At 51.2% G+C, this 22162-nt stretch overlaps 1 long non-coding RNA gene across 1 annotated transcript in view; it reads right to left on the reverse strand.

Moving 5' to 3' along the window:
• Positions 1 to 21746, reverse strand: part of LOC137380429 (uncharacterized) — a 45350-nt gene extending 23604 nt beyond the window's left edge. Inside the window, exons 1-2 of the long non-coding RNA XR_010977021.1 lie at positions 21551 to 21746; positions 20977 to 21054 (exon numbers count right to left, since the gene is read on the reverse strand). This is a non-coding gene — a long non-coding RNA (uncharacterized lncRNA). The remainder of the gene's footprint in view (positions 1 to 20976; positions 21055 to 21550) is intronic.
• Positions 21747 to 22162: the final 416 nt, after the last annotated feature.

Consider the following 22162-nt stretch of genomic DNA (forward strand, 5'->3'; position numbering starts at 1 on the left):
AGGGGAGTGGGACTAATTGGATAGCTCTTTCAAAGAGCTGACACAGGCACAATGGGCCGAATGGTCTCCTGTGCTGCATGAGTCTCTGGGCTGTATTTTATGCAGCCTGCGGGGGATCAGGCACTGGGAAGGAAAGGCGAAGAGCACCCCACCTCGGCTGTTTCGGGGTCCCCTTGCTGTATTTAACGGTGCTCAGACAATTAACTGCCTGTCGTTGGGGTCCCTGTTCCTTTAAGGAAGGGGATCCTGCCTCCCAGAGCTGCCAGCCAATCAAAGGGCTGGAGCACAGCAGTCCCAGCAGTGGCACCAGGAGCGGGACTGCAGGAGGCCGGGGACCAGCGGCAGCCATGGAGACGCGGACTGGAGGTAAGTCCAGTCCTCTGGATATAAAGGCCAGTATTCCATTAGCCTTTTTCATTATTTTAATGATCTGTGTTACTGGACCCCCCCTCCCCCCCCCCCGCAAGTCTCTTTGGATCTCCACTGTTTCTAACTTTTTACTGTTGAGGAAGTTCCCTGTTCGATCCTTTTTGGGTCCAAACTGGATGACCTCACATTTGCCTTCATTGGGCAAAACTGTGGCAAATGGATTTCAATCACTTTATCAATATCTCTTTGTAATTTTGCATTTCCATCTACACTGCTTCCAATGCCGCCTATCTTTGGTCTGAATATTAAAGACCGCCTGATGTCAGGGGTCATGGTGGAGGGGGCCAAAAAATGCCTATGGGAGAGTCCTGCCACGGGCCTCGATGCCAGGAAGGCCTAGCCCAATATTGCCAGCGGCGGTGAGGCCTCATGATGGCCCCCCGTCGCTCGGCGACAGGAGCAAAATTTAAATATATTGAAATAAATGAATTAATTACTTACCCACTCCCACCATCCATTCTGGAGCGATATAGCTGCCAGTGGCCGATGCTCCTGCACCTCCGGATACCCATCCGGGAATCCAATGCTGGACACTGATGGGGACGGGGGCGCAGGTAAGTATTTCAGTGCAGGAGGTGGGGGAGTGGGATCAAACTCATCCGATTGGTGTACGGGATGGTGTAAAGTACATAGTTTATGAACTTTGAGGGAAAGTTCAGGTTCAAAAGGTAAGCATTTTGGGGGTTGGGGAAGAGGGCAAAGAATGAATTATCTGGTTATTGGGGGAGGGTGGTGGGAGAGGGGCTAGAAACATTTACTTAATTTTTTCAAATCTATTTTAAATCACAGTTCCTTTAAAAATATATATTGAGATGTGGGGCTTGAAGCTCTTTAACATTGGTGTCGGCACCTGCGTCATTGTTAGGGATGGACGGCCCGCCCCCTCCATGCCATTGGGAATGGTCGGCCCGCCCCCTCCATGTCATTGGGGATGGTCGGCCCGCCCCCTCCATGTCATTGGGAATGGTCGGCCCGCCCCCTCCATGTCATTGGGGATGGATGGCCCCGCCCCCTCTATGTCATTGGGGATGGACAGCCCCGCCCCCTCCATGTCATTGGGGATGGACGACCCCGCTCCTTGCATGTTATTGTGGATGGTCGGCCCCACCCCCTCCATGTCATTGGGGATGGACGACCCCTCCCCCTCCATCTCATTGTGGATGGACGACCCCGCCCCCTCCATGTCATTGGGGATGGACGACCCCGCCCCCTCCATGTCATTGGGGATGGACGGCCCCCCCCTCCATGTCATTGGGGATGGACGGCCCCGTCCCCTCCATGTCATTGGGGATGGACGACCCTGCCCCTCCAAGTCATTGAAGATGGACGGTCCCCCCTCCATGTTATTGGGGATGGACGACCCCGCCCCTCCATGTCATTGGGGATGGACGGTCCCGCCCCCTCCATGCAATTGGGGATGGACAGCCCCGCCCCTCCATGTCATTGGGGATGGACTGCCCCGCCCCCTCCATGTCATTGGGGATGGACGACTCCGCCCCCTCCATGTCATTGGGGATGGACGGCCCGCCCCCTCCATGTCATTGGGGATGGACGACCCCGCCCCCTCCATGTCATTGGGGATGGCCCGCCCCCTCCATGTCATTTGGGATGGACGGCCCGCCCCTCCATGTCATTGGGGAAGGATGGCCCGCCCCCTCCATGTCATTGGGGATGGACGGCCCGCCCCCTCCATGTCATTGGGGATGGATGGCCCGCCCCCTCCATGTCATTGGGGATGGATGGCCCCGCCCCCTCCATGTCATGTTAAATGAGCCCCCGCACTGAATATCGCAGAGCCCTGTGATGTGCAGTCCACACGGACAGACCGCAATTTTTGAAGCTCACCGCCGCTTATAAATTACAGCCCTTTGTGTCATCAGCAAATTTGGATATGTGGCTTTTTATCCCATCATCTAAGTTGTTAATAAGTACGGTGAATAGTTGAGACTAAAGGCCAACTCGAGTCTGCAAATGAAACCCGATTCGAGTCTGACAGTACCATACCCCACCCAAGCCTGACCCTGCCCGGGTCCTTTCATTTTTTACCATGCCCGACCTGCCCATCAGTTAACCTAGCTTCCGTTTTTCACTTTGTTGCTTATATGCACAAGCTTAAAAAAACTGTAACTAAACAAACTTTCAAGTCCAAAAGGTGCATTAACATTGGAGCCACTTAAAGGAGGTGGTGATAGAGTGTGTCTGACCCATCCCAACCTGACCCCGAATGCCGGAGCTGGAAGAGTGACCCAACCCGAACCCGACACATTGTCGGGTCCCATTGGGTTTGGGTCGGGTAGCCATGCTCTAGATGAGGCCCCAGCACAGATCTTCACAAGCACCATGCTGTCAATTAGAGTACCGACTCATTATCCCTACTCTCTGACTCCTGTTGCTAGGCAGTTTCCGAAGGAGGTCAATAATTTGCTTTCAATTCAAAGAGTTTCAACTTTAACCAACAGTCTCTGATAAGCGACTTTATTAAATGCCCTCTGGAAGTCCACATAAATAACATCCATAGACATTCCCCTGTCCACTATAGTCACCTCTCCAAAAATTCAGTCAGGTTCCACAAGTATGACATTCCCTTTCCAAATCCAAGCTGGCTTTCTCTGATCAGCTGACAATTTCAAAGTGTTCACTCGCCCTATCCTTAATTATAGACTCTAGTAATTTTCTGACAACAGATGTTAGGCTAACTGGTCTATAATTCCCTGGTTTCCCTCTCTCACCTTTCTTAAATCGTGCAGTGACATGTGTAATTTTCCAATCTAAAGGAACAGTTCCTGAATTGAGAGAACTTTGGAAGGTTATAATTAGGGTATCAGCAATGTTCTCACATCTTCCTTTAAACCCAGGGATGGAAACCATCTGGTCCTGGGGATTTATCACTCTTCAGTGTCATTACTGTTACTTTGATTATGTTAATTTGGGTGAGCCCCTGTCCCTGATTCAATATTAGTTTCCTGGGGATGTCTGACATGCTGATCTCCTCCAATACAAAGTAATTATTCAGCATGTCCACTGTTTTATTTTCATTGGCAATATCACCTAAATCAGTTTTCAAGGGGCCCACATTCCTCCTGACCTCCCTCTTTTGCTTAATATAATAGTAAAAAGTTGTTTGTGTTGATTTTGATATCCCTTGAAAGTTTCTTTTCATACTCCCATTTTGTAGCTCTTACTATCTGTCCATTTACTTAAAGAATATAGAGGCACTGGGGAAGGTGCAAAAAGAATTTACAAGGATTGTAACAGATCTGAGAAGTTAAAAGTATCAGGAAAGATTGGGCGAAAGAAAAAGTTGAGAGGTGATCTGATAGAGGTCTTTCAGAATATGAAAGATTTTGATAGGATAGATATAGAGAAGATGTTCCCACTTATGGGGAGTGCAAAACAGGGGACCATAAATATATAAAAGCAAAATACTGCGGATGCTGGAAATCTGAAACAAAAACAAGAAATGCTGGAATCACTCAGCAGGTCTGGCAGCATCTGTGGAAAGAGAAGCAGAGTTAACGTTTCGGGTCAGTGACCCTTCTTCGGAACTGACAAATATTAGAAAAGTCACAGATTATAAACAAGTGAGGTGGGGGTTGGGCAAGAGATAACAAAGGAGAAGGTGCAGATTGGACCAGGCCACATAGCTGACCAAAAGGTCACGGAGCAAAGGCAAACAATATGTTAATGGTGTGTTGAAAGACAAAGCATTAGTACAGATTAGGTGTGAATATACTGAATATTGAACAGCAGCAAGTGCAAACCTGAAGAAAAACAACCTGAAAAAAACAGTGGGTAAGCAAACTGAACAAACTAAGATGAAATGAAATAAATGCAAAAAAAATTGTAAAAAATGTAAAAAGGAATGCAAAAAAAAAGGAAGAAAAAATAACTAAAAATGAAAGTAAACTGGGGGGCTGTCATGCTCTGAAATTATTGAACTCAATGTTCAGTCCGGCAGGCTGTAGTGTGCCTAATCGGTAGATGAGATGCTGTTCCTCGAGCTTGCGTTGATGTTCACTGGAACACTGCAGCAATCCCAGGACAGAGATGTGAGCATGAGAGCAGGGGGGTGTGTTGAAATGGCAAGCAACCGGAAGCTCAGGGTTCTGCTTGCGGACTGAGCGGAGATGTTCTGCAAAGCGGTCACCCAGTCTGCGCTTGGTCTCCCCAATGTAGAGGAGACCACACTGTGAGCAGCGAATACAGTATACTACATTGAAAGAAGTACATTGTGGTTGGGGTGAATAGTATCGATGTATTTAAGAGGAAGCTGGATAAACACATGAGGGAGAAAGGAATAGAAGGATATGGTGATAGGGGGAGATGAAGAGGGGGTGGGAGGAGGCTCGTGTGGAACATAAACATCAGCATCGACTGATTGGGCCGAATGGCTGTGGATTCTATGTAATTTAATGAAACAGTTTTTGTCTTGAGTCCTGATCAAGATTGAAAGGTACCTCAAAAGAAATCATGGCAGATACAACTTTACAATAAAACACCTGTCAAGACAAAGTATACATAGAAATTAATGAGTGTGAGAGAAAACTGCTTTGCATTGTGAAATGATACACCCTAAACCAATTAATATTTAACAGAGTCAGAGAGTCATTTATGGAACAGAAAGAGGCTATTCGGCCCATCAGGTCCATGCCGGCTCTCCATGAAGCAATCCAGTCAGTCCCACTCCCCCACTTGATCCCGTAGCCCTGCAAGTTTATTTCCTTCAAGTGCGCATCCAACTTCCTCTTGAAATCATTGATCATCTCCGCTTCCACCACACTGTGGGCACTGAGTCCCAGGTCATTATCACTCGGTGCGGAAAACAATTCTTCCTCACATTCCTCCTGGATCTCTTGTCCAAAACCTTCAATCTGTGTTCCCTAGTCGTTGTACCATCAGTGAATGGGAACAGTTTTTCCTTGTCCAAATTATCTAAGCCTGTCATAATCTTGTACACCTCTATCAAATCTCCCCTCCATCTCCTTTGCTGCAGGGAGAAAAACCCATCTTTTCCAAACTAACCTGGTAACTAATAATGTTTCTTTCGTATGGGACACTCTTACCAAGGAAAAACAGAACAAGTAGGAGTGTTGCTATTGTGCAGAGGAAAAAGGTGAGAATTTCATTTATATTATGGATCTCTGTCCCCTGTGCTGGCCATGACTCAGTGGGTAGTGCTGTAGCCCTTTGGGCTAGAAGGTCATGAGATCAAACCCTACTCCAGAGTCTTAAGCCCATAATCTAAGCTGCCACTCCCAGTGCTAGCACTGTCAGAGGGGGCAGTACTGAGGGAGTGCTGCACTGTCGGAGGGTCAGTACTGAGGGAGTGCTGCACTGTCGGAGGGTCAGTGCTGAAGGAGTGCTGCACTGTCGGAGGGTCAGTACTGAGGGAGTGCTGAACTGTCAGACATTCAGTACTGAGGGAGTGCTGCACTGTCAAACGGTCAGTACTGAGGGAGTGCTGCACTGTCGGAGGGTCAGTGCTGAAGGAGTGCTGCACTGTCGGAGGGTCAGTACTGAGGGAGTGCTGAACTGTCAGACATTCAGTACTGAGGGAGTGCTGCACTGTCAGAGAGTCAGTACTGAGGGAGCGCTGCACTGTCAGAGAGTCAGCAGTGAGGGAGCGCTGCACTGTCAGAGGGTCAGAACTGAGGGAGTGCTGCACTGTCAGAGGGTCAGTACTGAGGGAGTGCTGCACTGTCAGAGAGGCAGCACTGAGTGAGTGCAGCACTGTCGGAGGGTCAGTACTAAGGGAGTGCTGCACTGTCAGAGAGTCAGTACTGAGGGAGTGCTGCATTGTCGGAGGGTCAGTGCTGAAGGAGTGCTGCACTGTCGGAGGGTCAGTGCTGAAGGAGTGCTGCACTGTCGGAGGGTCAGTACTGAAGGAGTGCTGCACTGTTGGAGGGTCAGTACTGAGGGAGTGCTGAACTGTCAGAGAGTCAGTACTGAGGGAGTGCTGCACTGTCAGAGAGTCAGTACTGAGGGAGTGCTGCACTGTCAGAGAGTCAGTACTGAGGGAGTGCTGCACTGTCGGAGGGTCAGTACTGAGGGAGTGCTGCACTGTCGGAGGGTCAGTACTGAGGGAGTGCTGCACTGTCGGAGGGTCAGTACTGAGGGAGTTCTGCACTGTCGGAGGGTCAGTACTGAGGGAGTGCTGCACTGTCAGAGAGTCAGTACTGAGGGAGTGCTGCACTGTCGGAGGGTCAGTACTGAGGGAGTGCTGCACTGTCGGAGGGTCAGTACTGAGGGAGTGCTGCACTGTCTGAGAGGCAGTACTGAGGGAGTGCTGCACTGTCGGAGGGTCAGGACTAAGGGAATGCTGCACAGTCAGAGAGTCAGTACTGAGGGAGTGCTGCATTGTCGGAGGGTCAGTGCTGAAGGAGTGCTGCACTGTCAGAGGGTCAGTGCTGAAGGAGTGCTGCACTGTCGGAGGGTCAGTGCTGAAGGAGTGCTGCACTGTCGGCGGGTCAGTACTGAGGGAGTGCTGCACTGTCAGAGGGTCAGTGCTGAAGGAGTGCTGCACTGTCGGAGGGTCAGTGCTGAAGGAGTGCTGCACTGTCGGAGGGTCAGTACTGAGGGAGTGCTGCACTGTCGGAGGGTCAGTGCTGAAGGAGTGCTGCACTGTCGGAGGGTCAGTGCTGAAGGAGTGCTGCACTGTCGGAGGGTCAGTACTGAGGGAGTGCTGCACTGTCGGAGGGTCAGTACTGAGGGAGTGCTGCACTGTCGGAAAGTCAGTACTAAGGGAGTGCTGCAGTGTCAGAGAGTCAGTAGTGAGGGAGTGCTGCACTGTCAGAGGGTCAGTGCTGAAGGAGTGCTGCACTGTCGGAGGGTAAGTGCTGAAGGAGTGCTGCACTGTCAGAGAGTCAGTACTGAGGGATTGCTGCACTGTCAGAGAGTCAGGACTGAGGGAGTGCTGCACTGTCGGAGGGTCAGTACTGAGGGAGTGCTGCACTGTCGGAGGGTCAGTACTGAGGGAGTGCTGCACTGTTGGAGGGTCAGTACTGAGGGAGTGCTGCACTGTCAGAGAGTCAGTACTGAGGGAGTGCTGCACTGTCAGAGAGTCAGTACTGAGGGAGCGCTGCACTGTCAGAGAATCAGTACTGAGGGAGCGCTGCACTGTCGCAGGGTCAGTACTGAGGGAGTGCTGCACTGTCGGAGGGTCCGTACTGAGGGAGTGCTGCACTGTCGGAGGGTCCGTACTGAGTGAGTGTTGCACTGTCGGAGGGTCAGTACTGAGGGAGTGCTGCACAGTCGGAGGGTCAGTACTGAGGGAGTGCTGCACTGTCGGAGGGTTAGTACTGAGGGAGTGCTGGACTGTCTGAGAGGCAGTACTGAGGGAGTGCTGCACTGTCGGAGGGTCAGTACTAAGGGAGTGCTGCACAGTCAGAGAGTCAGTACTGAGGGAGTGCTGCATTATCGGAGGGTCAGTGCTGAAAGAGTGCTGCAATGTCGGAGGGTAAGTGCTGAAGGAGTGCTGCACTGTCGGCGGGTCAGTCCTGAGGGAGTGCTGCACTGTCAGAGGGTCAGTGCTGAAGGAGTGCTGCACTGTCGGAGGGTCAGTGCTGAAGGAGTGCTGCACTGTCGGAGGGTCAGGACTGAGGGAGTGCTGCACTGTCGGCGGGTCAGTACTGAGGGTGTGCTGCACTGTCGGAGGGTCAGTGCTGAAGGAGTGCTGCACTGTCGGAGGGTCAGTGCTGAAGGAGTGCTGCACTGTCGGAGGGTCAGTACTGAGGGAGTGCTGCACTGTCGGAGGGTCAGTACTGAGGGAGTGCTGCACTGTCGGAGAGTCAGTACTAAGGGAGTGCTGCAGTGTCAGAGAGTCAGTAGGGAAGGAGTGCTGCATTGTCAGAGGGTCAGTGCTGAAGGAGTGCTGCACTGTCGGAGGGTAAGTGCTGAAGGAGTGCTGCACTGTCAGAGAGTCAGCACTGAGGGAGTGCTGCACCGTCAGAGTCAGGACTGAGGGATTGCTGCACTGTCGGAGGGTCAGTACTGAGGGAGTGCTGCACTGTCGGAGGGTCAGTACTGAGGGAGTGCTGCACTGTCGGAGGGTCAGTACTGAGGGAGTGCTGCACTGTCGGAGGGTCAGTACTGAGGGAGTGCAGCACTGTCGGAGGGTCAGTACTAAGGGAGTGCTGCACTGTCAGAGGGTCAGTACTGAGGGAGTGCTGCACTGTCAAACGGTCAGTACTGGAAGTGCTGCACTGTCGGAGGGTCAGTACTGAGGGAGTGCTGCACTGTCGGAGGGTCAGTACTGAGGGAGTGCTGCACTGTCAGAGAGTCAGTACTGAGGGAGTGCTGCAGTGTCAGAGAGTCAGTAGTGAGGGAATGCTGCATTGTCGGAGGGTCAGTGCTGAAGGAGTGCTGCACTGTCGGAGGGTAAGTGCTGAAGGAGTGCTGCACTGTCAGAGTCAGTACTGAGGGAGTGCTGCACTGTCAGAGAGTCAGGACTGAGGGAGTGCTGCACTGTCGGAGGGTCAGTACTGAGGGAGTGCTGCACTGTCAGAGTCAGGACTGAGGGAGTGCTGCACTGTCGGAGGGTCAGTACTGAGGGAGTGCTGCACTGTCGGAGGGTCAGTACTGAGGGAGTGCTGCACTGTCAGAGAGTCAGTACTAAGGGAGTGCTGCACTGTCAGAGAGTCAGTACTGAGGGAGTGCTGCAAGGTCAGAGAGGCAGTACTGAGGGAGTGCAGCACTGTCGGAGGGTCAGTACTGAGGGAGTGCTGTACTGTCAAACGGTCAGTACTGAGGGAGTGCTCCACTGTCAGAGAGTCATTACTGACAGAGTGCTGCACTGTCAGAGAGTCAGTACTGAGGGAGTGCTGCACTGTCAGAGAGTCAGTACTGAGGGAGTGCTGCACTGTCAGAGTCAGTACTGAGGGAGCGCTGCACTGTCAGAGAGTCAGTACTGAGGGAGTGCTGCACTGTCGGAGAATCAGTACTGAGGGAGCGCTGCACTGTCAGAGTCAGTACTGAGGGAGTGCTGCACTGTCAGAGGGTCAATACTGAGGGAGTGCTGCACTCAGAGTCAGTACTGAGGGAGTGCTGCACTGTCAGAGAGGCAGTACTGAGGGAGTGCAGCACTGTCGGAGGGTCAGTACTAAGGGAGTGCTGCACTGTCAGAGGGTCAGTACTGAGGGAGTGCTGTATTGTCGGAGGGTCATTGCTGAAGGAGTGCTGCACAGTCGGAGGGTCAGTACTGAAGGAGTGCTGCACTGTCGGAGGGTCAGTACTGAGGGAGTGCTGAACTGTCAGAGAGTCAGTATTAAGGGAGTGCTGCACTGTCGGAGGGTAAGTGCTGAAGGAGTGCTGCACTGTCAGAGAGTCAGTACTGAGAGAGTGCTGCACTGTCAGAGAGTCAGGACTGAGGGAGTGCTGCCCTGTCGGAGGGTCAGTACTGAGGGAGTGCTGCACTGTCGGAGTGTCAGGACTGACAGAGTGCTGCACTGTCGGAGGGTCAGGACTGAGGGAGTGCTGCACTGTCGGAGGGTCAGTACTGAGGGAGTGCTGCACTGTCGGAGGGTCAGTACTGAGGGAGTGCTGCACTGTCGGAGGGTCAGTACTAAGGGAGTGCTGCACTGTCAGAGAGTCAGTACTAAGGGAGTGCTGCACTGTCAGAGAGTCAGTACTAAGGGAGTGCTGCACTGTCAGAGAGTCAGTACTGAGGGAGTGCTGCACTGTCAGAGAGGCAGTACTGAGGGAGTGCAGCACTGTCGGAGGGTCAGTACTAAGGGAGTGCTGCACTGTCAGAGGGTCAGTACTGAGGGAGTGCTGCACTGTCAAACGGTCAGTACTGAGGAAGTGCTGCACTGTCGAAGGGTCAGTACTGAGGGAGTGCTGAACTGTCAGAGTCAGTACTGAGGGAGTGCTGCACTGTCAGAGAGTCAGTACTGAGGGAGTGCTGCACTGTCGGAGGGTCAGTACTGAGGGAGTGCTGCACTGTCAGAGAGGCAGTAGTGAGGGAGTGCTGCATTGTCAGAGAGTCAGTGCTGAAGGAGTGCTGCACTGTCGGAGGGTCAGTACTGAGGGAGTGCTGCACTGTCAGAGGGTCGGTACTGAGGGAGCGCTGCACTGTCAGACAGTCAGTACTGAGGGAGTGCTGCACTGTCAGAGGGTCAGTGCTGAAGGAGTGCTGCACTGTCGGAGGGTAAGTGCTGAAGGAGTGCTGCACTGTCAGAGAGTCAGTACTGAGGGAGTGCTGCACTGTCAGAGAGTCAGGACTGAGGGAGTGCTGCACTGTCGGAGGGTCAGTACTGAGGGAGTGCTGCACTGTCGGAGGGTCAGTACTGAGGGAGTGCTGCACTGTCGGAGGGTCAGTACTGAGGGAGTGCTGCACTGTCGGTGGGTCAGTACTGAGGGAGTGCTGCACTGTCAGAGAGTCAGTACTGAGGGAGTGCTGCACTGTCAGACAGGCAGTACTGAGGGAGTGCAGCACTGTCGGATGGTCAGTACTAAGGGAGTGTTGCACTGTCAGAGAGTCAGTACTGAGGGAGTGCTGCACTGTCAAACGGTCAGTACTGGGAGTGCTGCACTGTTGGAGGGTCAGTACTGAGGGAGTGCTGCACTGTTGGAGGGTCAGTACTGAGGGAGTGCTGCACTGTCGGAGGGTCAGTACTGAGGGAGTGCTGCACTGTCAGAGAGTCAGTACTGAGGGAGTGCTGCAGTGTCAGAGAGTCAGTAGTGAGGGAATGCTGCACTGTCGGAGGGTCAGTGCTGAAGGAGTGCTGCACTGTCAGAGAGTCAGTACTGAGGGAGTGCTGCACTGTCAGAGAGTCAGGACTGAGGGAGTGCTGCACTGTCGGAGGGTCAGGACTGAGGGAGTGCTGCACTGTCGGAGGGTCAGTACTGAGGGAGTGCTGCACTGTCAGAGAGTCAGTACTAAGGGAGTGCTGCACTGTCAGAGAGTCAGTACTGAGGGAGTGCTGCACTGTCAGAGAGGCAGTACTGAGGGAGTGCAGCACTGTCGGAGGGTCAGTACTAAGGGAGTGCTGCACTGTCAGAGGGTCAGTACTTAGGGAGTGCTGTACTGTCAAACGGTCAGTACTGAGGGAGTGCTCCACTGTCAGAGAGTCAGTACTGACGGAGTGCTGCACTGTCAGAGAGTCAGTACTGAGGGAGTGCTGCACTGTCAGAGAGTCAGTACTGAGGGAGTGCTGCACTGTCAAACGGTCAGTACTGGGAGTGCTGCACTGTTGGAGGGTCAGTACTGAGGGAGTGCTGCACTGTTGGAGGGTCAGTACTGAGGGAGTGCTGAACTGTCGGAGGGTCAGTACTGAGGGAGTGCTGCACTGTCAGAGAGTCAGTACTGAGGGAGTGCTGCAGTGTCAGAGAGTCAGTAGTGAGGGAATGCTGCACTGTCGGAGGGTCAGTGCTGAAGGAGTGCTGCACTGTCAGAGAGTCAGTACTGAGGGAGTGCTGCACTGTCAGAGAGTCAGGACTGAGGGAGTGCTGCACTGTCGGAGGGTCAGTACTGAGGGAGTGCTGCACTGTCGGAGGGTCAGGACTGAGGGAGTGCTGCACTGTCGGAGGGTCAGTACTGAGGGAGTGCTGCACTGTCAGAGAGTCAGTACTAAGGGAGTGCTGCACTGTCAGAGAGTCAGTACTGAGGGAGTGCTGCACTGTCAGAGAGGCAGTACTGAGGGAGTGCAGCACTGTCGGAGGGTCAGTACTAAGGGAGTGCTGCACTGTCAGAGGGTCAGTACTGAGGGAGTGCTGTACTGTCAAACGGTCAGTACTGAGGGAGTGCTCCACTGTCAGAGAGTCAGTACTGACGGAGTGCTGCACTGTCAGAGAGTCAGTACTGAGGGAGTGCTGCACTGTCAGAGAGTCAGTACTGGGGGAGTGCTGCACTGTCAGAGAGTCAGTACTGACGGAGTGCTGCACTGTCAGAGAGTCAGTACTGAGGGAGTGCTGCACTGTCAGAGAGTCAGTACTGAGGGAGTGCTGCACTGTCAGAGAGTCAGTACTGACGGAGTGCTGCACTGTCAGAGAGTCAGTACTGAGGGAGCGCTGCACTGTCAGAGCATCAGTACTGAGGGAGCGCTGCACTGTCAGAGATTCAGTACTGAGGGAGTGCTGCACTGTCAGAGGGTCAGTACTGAGGCAGTGCAGCACTGTCGGAGGGTCAGTGCTAAGGGAGTGCTGCACTGTCAGAGAGTCACTGAGGGAGTGCTGTATTGTCGGAGGGTCATTGCTGAAGGATTGCTGCCCAGTCGGAGGGTCAGTACTGAAGGAGTGCTGCACTGTCGGAGGGTCAGTACTGAGGGAGTGCTGAACTGTCAGAGAGTCAGTATTAAGGGAGTGCTGCACTGTCGGAGGGTCAGTACTGTGGGAGTGCTGCACTGTCGGAGGGTCAGTACTGAGGGAGTGCTGCACTGTCAGAGAGTCAGTACTGAGAGAGTGCTGCACTGTCAGAGAGTCAGGACTGAGGGAGTGCTGCCCTGTCGGAGGGTCAGTACTGTGGGAGTGCTGCACTGTCGGAGTGTCAGTACTGAGGGAGTGCTGCACTGTCAGAGAGTCAGTACTGAGAGAGTGCTGCACTGTCAGAGAGTCAGGACTGAGGGAGTGCTGCCCTGTCGGAGGGTCAGTGCTAAGGGAGTGCTGCACTGTCAGAGAGTCACTGAGGGAGTGCTGTATTGTCGGAGGGTCATTGCTGAAGGAGTGCTGCACAGTCGGAGGGTCAGTACTGAAGGAGTACTGCACTGTCGGAGGGTCAGTACTGAGGGAGTGCTGCACTGTCAGAGAGTCAGTACTGAGAGAGTGCTGCACTGTCAGAGAGTCAGGACTGAGGGAGTGCTGCCCTGTCGGAGGGTCAGTACTGTGGGAGTGCTGCACTGTCGGAGTGTCAGGACTGACAGAGTGCTGCACTGTCAGAGGGTCAGGACTGAGGGAGTGCTGCACTGTCGGAGGGTCAGTACTGAGGGAGTGCTGCACTGTCGGAGGGTCAGGACTGAGGGTGCTGCACTGTCGGAGGGTCAGTACTAAGGGAGTGCTGCACTGTCAGAGAGTCAGTACTAAGGGAGTGCTGCACTGTCAGAGAGTCAGTACTGAGGGAGTGCTGCAGTGTCAGAGAGGCAGTACTGAGGGAGTGCAGCACTGTCGGAGGGTCAGTACTAAGGGAGTGCTGCACTGTCAGAGGGTCAGTCCTGAGGGTGTGCTGCACTGTCAAACGGTCAGTACTGAGGGAGTGCTGCACTGTCGAAGGGTCAGTACTGAGGGAGTGCTGAACTGTCAGAGAGTCAGTACTGAGGGAGTGCTGCACTGTCAGAGAGTCAGTACTGAGGGAGTGCTGCACTGTCGGAGGGTCAGTACTGAGGGAGTGCTGCACTGTCAGAGAGGCAGTACTGAGGGAGTGCTGAATTGTCAGAGAGTCAGTACTGAGGGAGTGCTGCACTGTCGGAGGGTCAGTACTGAGGGAGTGCTGCACTGTCAGAGAGGCAGTACTGAGGGAGTGCTGCACTGTCAAACGGTCAGTACTGAGGGAGTGCTGCACTGTCGAAGGGTCAGTACTGAGGGAGTGCTGAACTGTCAGAGAGTCAGTACTGAGGGAGTGCTGCACTGTCAGAGAGTCAGTACTGAGGGAGTGCTGCACTGGCGGAGGGTCAGTACTGAGGGAGTGCTGCACTGTCAGAGAGGCAGTACTGAGGGAGTGCTGCACTGTCAGAGAGGCAGTACTAAGGGAGTGCTGCACTGTCGGAGGGTCAGTACTGAGGGAGTGCTGCACTGTCAGAGAGGCAGTACTGAGGGAGTGCTGCACTGTCAGAGAGGCAGTACCAAGGCAGTGCTGCACTGTCGGAGGGTCAGTACTGAGGGAGTGCTGCACTGTCAGAGAGGCAGTACCAAGGGAGTGCTGCACTGTCAGAGGGTCAGTACTGAGGGAGTGCTGCACTGTCAGAGAGGCAGTACTGAGGGAGTGCTGCACTGTCGGAGGGTCAGTACTGAGGGAGTGCTGCACTGTCAGAGAGGCAGTACTAAGGGAGTGCTGCACTGTCGGAGGTTCAGTACTGAGGGAGTGCCGCACTGTCGGAGGGTCAGTACTGAGGGAGTTCTGCACTATCAGAGAGTCAGTACTGAGGGAGTGCTGCACTATCAGAGAGTCAGTACTGAGGGAGTGCTGCACTGTCAGAGGGTCAGTATGGAGGGAGTGCTGCACTGTCGGAGGGTCAGTACTGAGGGAGTGCTGCACTATCAGAGAGTCAATACTGAGGGAGTGCTGCACTATCAGAGAGTCAGTACTGAGGGAGTGCTGCACTATCAGAGGGTCAGTACTGAGGGAGTGCTGCACTGTCGGAGGGTCAGTACTGAGGGAGTGCCGCACTGTCGGAGGGTCAGTACTGAGGGAGTTCTGCACTATCAGAGAGTCAGTACTGAGGGAGTGCTGCACTATCAGAGAGTCAGTACTGAGGGAGTGCTGCACTGTCAGAGGGTCAGTATGGAGGGAGTGCTGCACTGTCGGAGGGTCAGTACTGAGGGAGTGCTGCACTATCAGAGAGTCAATACTGAGGGAGTGCTGCACTATCAGAGAGTCAGTACTGAGGGAGTGCTGCACTATCAGAGGGTCAGTACTGAGGGAGTGCTGCACTGTCGGAGGGTCAGTACTGAGGGAGTGCTGCACTGTCAGAGAGGCAGTACTGAGGGAATGCTGCACTGTTGGAGGTGTTGCCTTGCAGATGAGTTGCTAAAACGATGTCATGTCTGCCCCCTCAGGTGGATGTGATGTATAAATCCCACAGCCACTATTTGAAGAACAACAGGGCAGTTCTCCTTGTGTGCTGGCTAGTATTTATCTCCAAATCAAAATAGCTAAAAACAGATTATCTGGGTCATTAATCTCATTGCTATTTGTGGGAGTTGGCTGTGAGCATATCGGTTCCTTCGCCTCTCTGCATTTGCACTTCTGTGGCTGTAAAGTGCTTTGAGATGTCCAGAGGTTGTGAAAGACACTGTATAAATTTCTTCTATCTAATTATTTTGTCATGCAATTTGCTTATCCATAGTGCTAGCACAATAACAAATAAAGGAGCTATATTTTGAGAATTCCTCTTTCACACGGTGCAATATTTGTCGAGTGACAAAGTGAAAGAAAGCAGAATGCTTATTCTGGTTCATTCTGTGACCTCAGATCAACCAAGCAGTCCAGCGCCGCACTGTTTGAAGTGTAGTCACTATTGTTCTGCAGGGAACTGCGGCAGTCAATCTACGCACAGGAAGATCCCACAAACTGCAATGTGATAAAAGAGTGGTTGATCTGATTTTGATGGAGTTGATAGAGGGAGCATTGTTTTGCCCAGGACACTGGAAGAACCCCCCCTCTCTTGTGAGCAACATTGGAGCATTACAAACAGGTGGAGGCCATTCAGCCCCTCCAGCCTGTCCCACCATTTAATTAGACCATGGCTGATCTGTACCTCAACTCCATTTACGCGCCTTTCCTTTTACTTCACAATATCTATCCATCTCAGTGTCGAAAGCTCCAACTGACCCCCAACATCAACAGCTTTTTGGGGGAGAGAGTTCCAGATTTCCACTCCCCTTTGTGTGAAGAAGTGCTTCCTGACATCATCCCTGAACGGCCTGGTTCGAATTTTAAGGGTTATTTCCCCTTTTTCTGGATTCTTCTATCAGAGGAAATACTTTCTTGTATTTATCCAAGCGAATCCCTTTACCATTTGAAATATCTCAATCAGACCACTCCTCAATCTTTGAAACTCAAGGGAACACAAACCTAGCCAACGCAACATCTGCTCATAATTTACCCCTCTAAATCTCTGCTTGCCATGTGATGGGATCTTTTACACCTGCCTGGGCAGATGAACAGTATCGTTGAAAGATGGCACCTCTGAAGGTGCAGAACTCCCTCAGTACTGTACTGGGAATGTCAGTCTTGTTTCTGTGCTCAATCCCTTGACTACAGTGTGACCCACAATTCTGTGACTCAGAGGTGAGAATGCTACCAACCGAGCCAAGCTGACAAAGAACCAATGTGTGAACCAACAGCTTGGGAGCCTGGGTTTGGGTCCCAGTGAGGTGGAGTCCACCCAAAATGCCATCTACCCAATAAGGACATGAACCTGTTTGGATTTTCAGGATCAGGCCACTAACTGAGGCCAGACAATCAACCCTCTCCAACTCCCATCTGCCCCCTCCTCCCTCCCTTACAGGCCCACTTCCCAGCAACACTTAATTTGTAGGCCCCACAGTGACTGGGAGTGGAAGTGGACAGGTCCGGTGTGCCTGTCCCACGGCTTGCTGGTTGGAGTCATACCTAGCGCAAAGGAAGATGACTGTGGCTGTTGGAGGTCAATCATCTGAGCTCCAGGACATCACTGCATGAGTTCCTCAGGGTAGTGTCCTAGGCCCAACCATCTTCAGCTGCTTCATCAATGACCTTACTTCAGTCATAAGGTCAGAAGTGGGGATGTTCGCTGATGATTGCACAATATTCAGCACCATTCGTGACTCCTCAGATACTGAAGCAGTCCATGTAGAAATGCAGCAAGACCTGGACAATATCCAGGCTTGGGCTGATAAGTGGCAAGTAACATCCGCGCCACACAAGTGCCAGGCAATGACTATCTCCAACAAGAGAGAATCTAACCATCTCCCCTTGACATTCAACGGCATTACCATCGCTGAATCCCCCACTATCAACATCCTGCGGGTTACCATTGACCAGAAACTGAATTGGAGTAGCCATACAAGTACCGTGGCTACAAGAGCAGGTCAGAGGCTAGGAATCCTGTGGCGAGTAACTCACTTCCTGACTCCCAAAGCCTGTCCACCATCTACAAGGCACAAGTCAGGTGTGTGATGGAATACTCTCCACTTGCCTGGATGGGTGAAGCTCCAACAACACTCAAGAAGCTCAACACCATCCAGGACAAAGCAGCCCGCTTGAATGATATCCCATCCACAAAGATTCATTCCCTCCACCACCAACGCACAGAGGCAGCAGTGTGTACCATCTACAAGATGCACTGCAGCAATGCACCAAGGCTCCTTAGACAGCACCTTCCAAACCTGCAACCTCTACCAACTAGAAGGATAAGGGCAGCAGACACATGGGAACACCACCACCTGCAAGTTCCCCTCCAAGTCACACACCATCCTGACGTGGAACTATTTCGCCGTTCCTTCACTGTCACTGGGTCAAAATCCTGGAACTCCCTTCCTAACAGCACTGTGGGTGTACCTACCCCACATGGGCTGCAGTGGTTCAAGAAAGCATCTCACTACCACCTTCTCATGGGCAATTAGGGATGGTCAATAAATGCTGGCCTGGCCAGTGACGCCGCATCCCCATTAACGAATAAAATAAAATTGCCATTTTTCATGTGAGTGGCCTCAAAATGGCTCCTGTTGCTCAGGTGTTAAACGGCCCCCTAAGCCTCCAACATGACAGGCAAAAGGCATGAGCTCTTTACGTGTTGAAAGTGCAAGTGGTAATGGCCAAGGTATCACTGTGCAGTGTCCCTGTGACATGGTGTTCAAGGGCCTAAACCCTATCTGTGTGATTGGTTTGCCATGAGGTGCTCAGGAAAACCAGGCCTACATGGAACCTAACAAGTGGCTCTTAACAGGATCATTACAGACCGCAAGCATCCAGGTGCTTGACTGTTGTACCCTGTGACACCCATCTCTACCTCACTGCCAGTTCTCCCAACTCCTCCACTGTCTCTAAATTATCAGACTGCTTGTCTTACATCCAGTACTGAATAAGCAGAAAATTCCTCCAATTAAATTTTGGGAAGACCAAAGCCATTGTCTCTGGGCCCTACCACAAACTCCATTCCTTAACCATTGACTCCATCCCTCTCCCTGGCAAATGTCGGAGGCTAATTGCAACCTTGGTGTCGTACTTGACCTCGCCATCACCAAGACTGCCTAGTTCCACATCCGTGGGCCCTACTTCGCCCCTGCCTCAGCTCATCTGCTGCTGAAACCCTCAGCCATGTCTTCGTTACCTCTAGACTTGACTATTCCAACAGACTCCTAACTGGTCTCCCACATTCTACCCTCCGTAAACTTGGGGTCATCCAAAACGCTGCTGCCCGTGTGCTAAATTGCACCAAGTCTCATTCTCCCATCACCCCCTGTGCTCATTGACCTACATTGGCTCCTGGTTAAGAAACATTTTGATTTTTAAAATTCTCATCCTTATTTTCCAATCCCTCCATGACCACACCCCTCTCTGTCTCATTAATCTCCTCTAGCCTCACAACTCTCCGAGATCTCTGCACTCCTGTAATTCTGGCCTCTCGTGTATCCCTAATTTCAATCACTGCACCCATTTGCAGCCGTGTTTTCAGGTGCCTAGACCTTAAGGTCTGGAATTTCCTCCCTAAATCTCTCCGTCCCTCTCTCCTCTTTTCAAACACTCCTTAAAACCTACCTCTTTGACGAAACTTTTGGACATTAGTCCAAATATCTCCTCATGTAAATTTGTTTGATAACGCTCCTGTGAATCACCTTGGGATGTTTTATGTGAAAGACCCTATATAAATGCAAGCTGTTGATATTATTGTGGGGGGAGTCCGGAACAAGAGGGGACAATCTTAAAATTAGAGCAGGCCTTTTTGGGGGCGATGTCAGGAAGCACTTCATCACACAAAGGGGAGTGAGAATCTGGAATTCCCTTCTCCAAAAGGCTATGGATGCTGAGAGTCAAATTGAAGCTTTCAAGACAGAGATCCTATGTGAATATCATAGAATGATACAGTACAGAATGAGGCCATTCGGCCCATCGTGCTGGTTCCAGCTCACTGGATACAGAAAGAGGCCATTCGGCCCATCGTGCTGGTTCCAGCTCACAGGATACAGAAAGAGGCCATTCGGCCCACCGTGCTGGTTCCAGCTCACTGGTTGAGCTAGCCAATTACCCATTCCTAGTCCTCCTGCTCTTTCCAAATAACCCTGTAAAGGTTTTACATTAAATATTTAGCCACTTGCCTTTGGAACTTATTATTGAAGCTGCTTCTCCCAACTTTTCAGGAAGTGATTTCTCATTCACAACAACTCATCGTGGATGAGTGGCGCAGTGGTTAGCACCTCAGCCTCACAGCTCCAGCGACCCGAGTTCAATTCTGGGTACTGCCTGTGTGGAGTTTGCAAGTTCTCCCTGTGTCTGCGTGGGTTTCCTCCGGGTGCTCCGGTTTCCTCCCACATGCCAAAGACTTGCAGGTTGATAGGTAAATTGGCCATTAGCAATTGCCCCTAGTATAGGTAGGTGGGGATGTGGTAGGAATATGGAATTAGTGTAGGCTTAGTATAAATGGGTGGTTGATGGTCGGCACAGACTCGGTGGGCTGAAGGGCCTGTTTCAGTGCTGTATCTCTAAAAAAAAAACTAAACGCTAAAAAAAAAATCTATTTCCTCATCTTGCATCTGGTCCTTTCCCAATCTAGTCACTGATCCTCCTGTCGGCAGAAACACTTTCTCCTTATTCACTTATTTGCGAGTTTAAAAGTAACTTTACCAAAACTTTTGTTTGAGATAAAGATAGTTATATTCAAGGAGATGTTACTCTTTCTTGGTTTTCCTTCCACCAGACTGTATCACATTAGTGTGCAGTCAAAAGGAACTGTAATGAGGACAGTAAGTCTCATAAACAGGACACTGACACAGAATTACTTGGCAAGGTTGTAAGGGGTTGACCATAAACGGTGAGCAAGACCGCTCCATCTCGGCATTTCGAGACAGCAATGATAGGGTACGATAGCACAATGGTGATGTCACTGAACTAGTAATTCAGAAGCCTAGGCTTATGCCCTGGGGACATGGATTTACATCCCACCACAGCGGCTGGGGAATTTAAATTCAATTAATTAAATACATCTGGAATAAAAAGTTAGCATCAGGAATAACGACCATGAAACTCCCAGATTGTTGTAAAAACCCATCTGGTTCACTAATATCCGTTAGGGAAGGAAATCTGCTGTCCTTACCTGGTCTGGCCTACATGTGACTCCGGACCCACAGTAATGTGGATGTGTCTTAATTGCCCTCTGAAATGGCCCAACAAGCCACTCAGCTGTATTCAAAAAGGGTGCTCATCACCACCTTCTTGAGGGCAATTAAAGATGGGCAATAAAATGCTGGCCTTGCCAGTGAGGCCCACATCCTGGGAATAAATTAAAAGGAATAGTGGCTGAAGGATGCTTTATATTGCTCTCTGTTTTCTATTGCCTTTTTAAAGGTGCAAACTCTTGCTGGGGCACCCATTCTTAATGTGTAAGTCTAGACAGTGGGTGGCAGCAGACTATTCAGCTGTGAGAGCATCGTGGTCGATACCGGCTCCTGTCCTGGCTCCAGAATCATTGCACTCATCACAAAAATAAAGATTGTCTTGTCATTTATCTCATTGCTGTTTGTGGGATCTTGCTGTTCACAAAATGGCAGCCGCATTTTCTAATATTACAACCGCAACTGCAGTTCAAATGTATTTCATTGGCTGTAAGGCACTTTGGAACATCCTGAGGACATGAAAGGCGCTACAGAAATGCAAGTTCTTTCTTCCTTTACTGGATAGCATTAATAGAGAGGGAACGCCACCTGATTTGTCCCATCAGAAGCCCGGGGTAATAAATGATCCCAAACATCTTCATCGACTGGAATTAGCAGACTCAGCACCTGCAGAAGGAATATAAATTTAGGAACATTTAGATTTCGGACGATGAAAGACCAAGGTCTATCTAGTTCATCCTCCACAATCCTGGTAGTCATGTGACACAATACGATAGAGTTGTTGACTTATCACAGCTTTGGAAATCATCAGCCCAAAGTCACCTGTTCCTCCCAAGCACGCTACACTCACCACACGCCATGTCTCAAATTACTCAAATACTGGATCCCAAAATGTTATTTTCTAAAAGAAATCTCCCAAATTTGCATTTGACTGAATCAATATTAACCTCTCCACTGTCTCCCTAGAGAGCCCTCTCCATAGATTGACCACTGCCCGGGTCATAGGAACATAGGAGCAAGAGTAGGCCATTCAGCCCTTCGAGCCTGCTCCACCATTCTAGATCATGGCTGACCTTCTACCTCAACGCCATATTCCCGCACTATCCCCATATCCCTTGGTCATTCACAAGTAGAAATCTATCAATCTCTGTCTTGAACTTACTCAGTGATTGAGCTTCCACCACTCTCTGGGGTAGAGAATTCCAAAGATTCACCACCCTCTGAGTGAAGAACTTCCTCCTCATCTCAGTCCTAAATGGCTTGCCCTTTATCCCGAGATTGTGTCCCCTGATTTTAGACCCCACAGCCAGGGGAAACATCCTTTCTGCATTGCTTTTACCAACCAATCTTTCAAGGAATTCTCTGACCAAGAAGTAAAGATTGCTGGCACAAGGGTTTTCCACCTCACTGCCTTTAGTGCCATCGCACTGGGTCAGTCCGGCTGTGCTGTCTTATGTAATTCTGTATAATGATTCTCAGACTATGCTCCTAATTCTAACAGAATGTCAACTGGACTCCTGACCCAGATACAGGCATGAGTTGTAGTAGATGGACTGTAGCCAAGAAGTCATGAAGACCTACAGTGATGAGCACTAGTGGCTCAGTGGACGGCACTCTTACCTCTGACTCACTAGGTTCTGGGTTCAAGCCCCACTCTTCGGTTTGACTACAGAGGTCCAGGCTGGAACTCCAGTGCAGTACTGAGAGAAAGTCATGCTGATGAGACCTTAAACCAAGATGTCCATATGCTTGCTGTGGTAGATGTAAAAGATCC

The sequence above is a fragment of the Heterodontus francisci genome, chromosome 19 (assembly GCF_036365525.1).
Source record: "Heterodontus francisci isolate sHetFra1 chromosome 19, sHetFra1.hap1, whole genome shotgun sequence".
Taxonomy (NCBI): Eukaryota; Metazoa; Chordata; class Chondrichthyes; order Heterodontiformes; family Heterodontidae; genus Heterodontus; species Heterodontus francisci.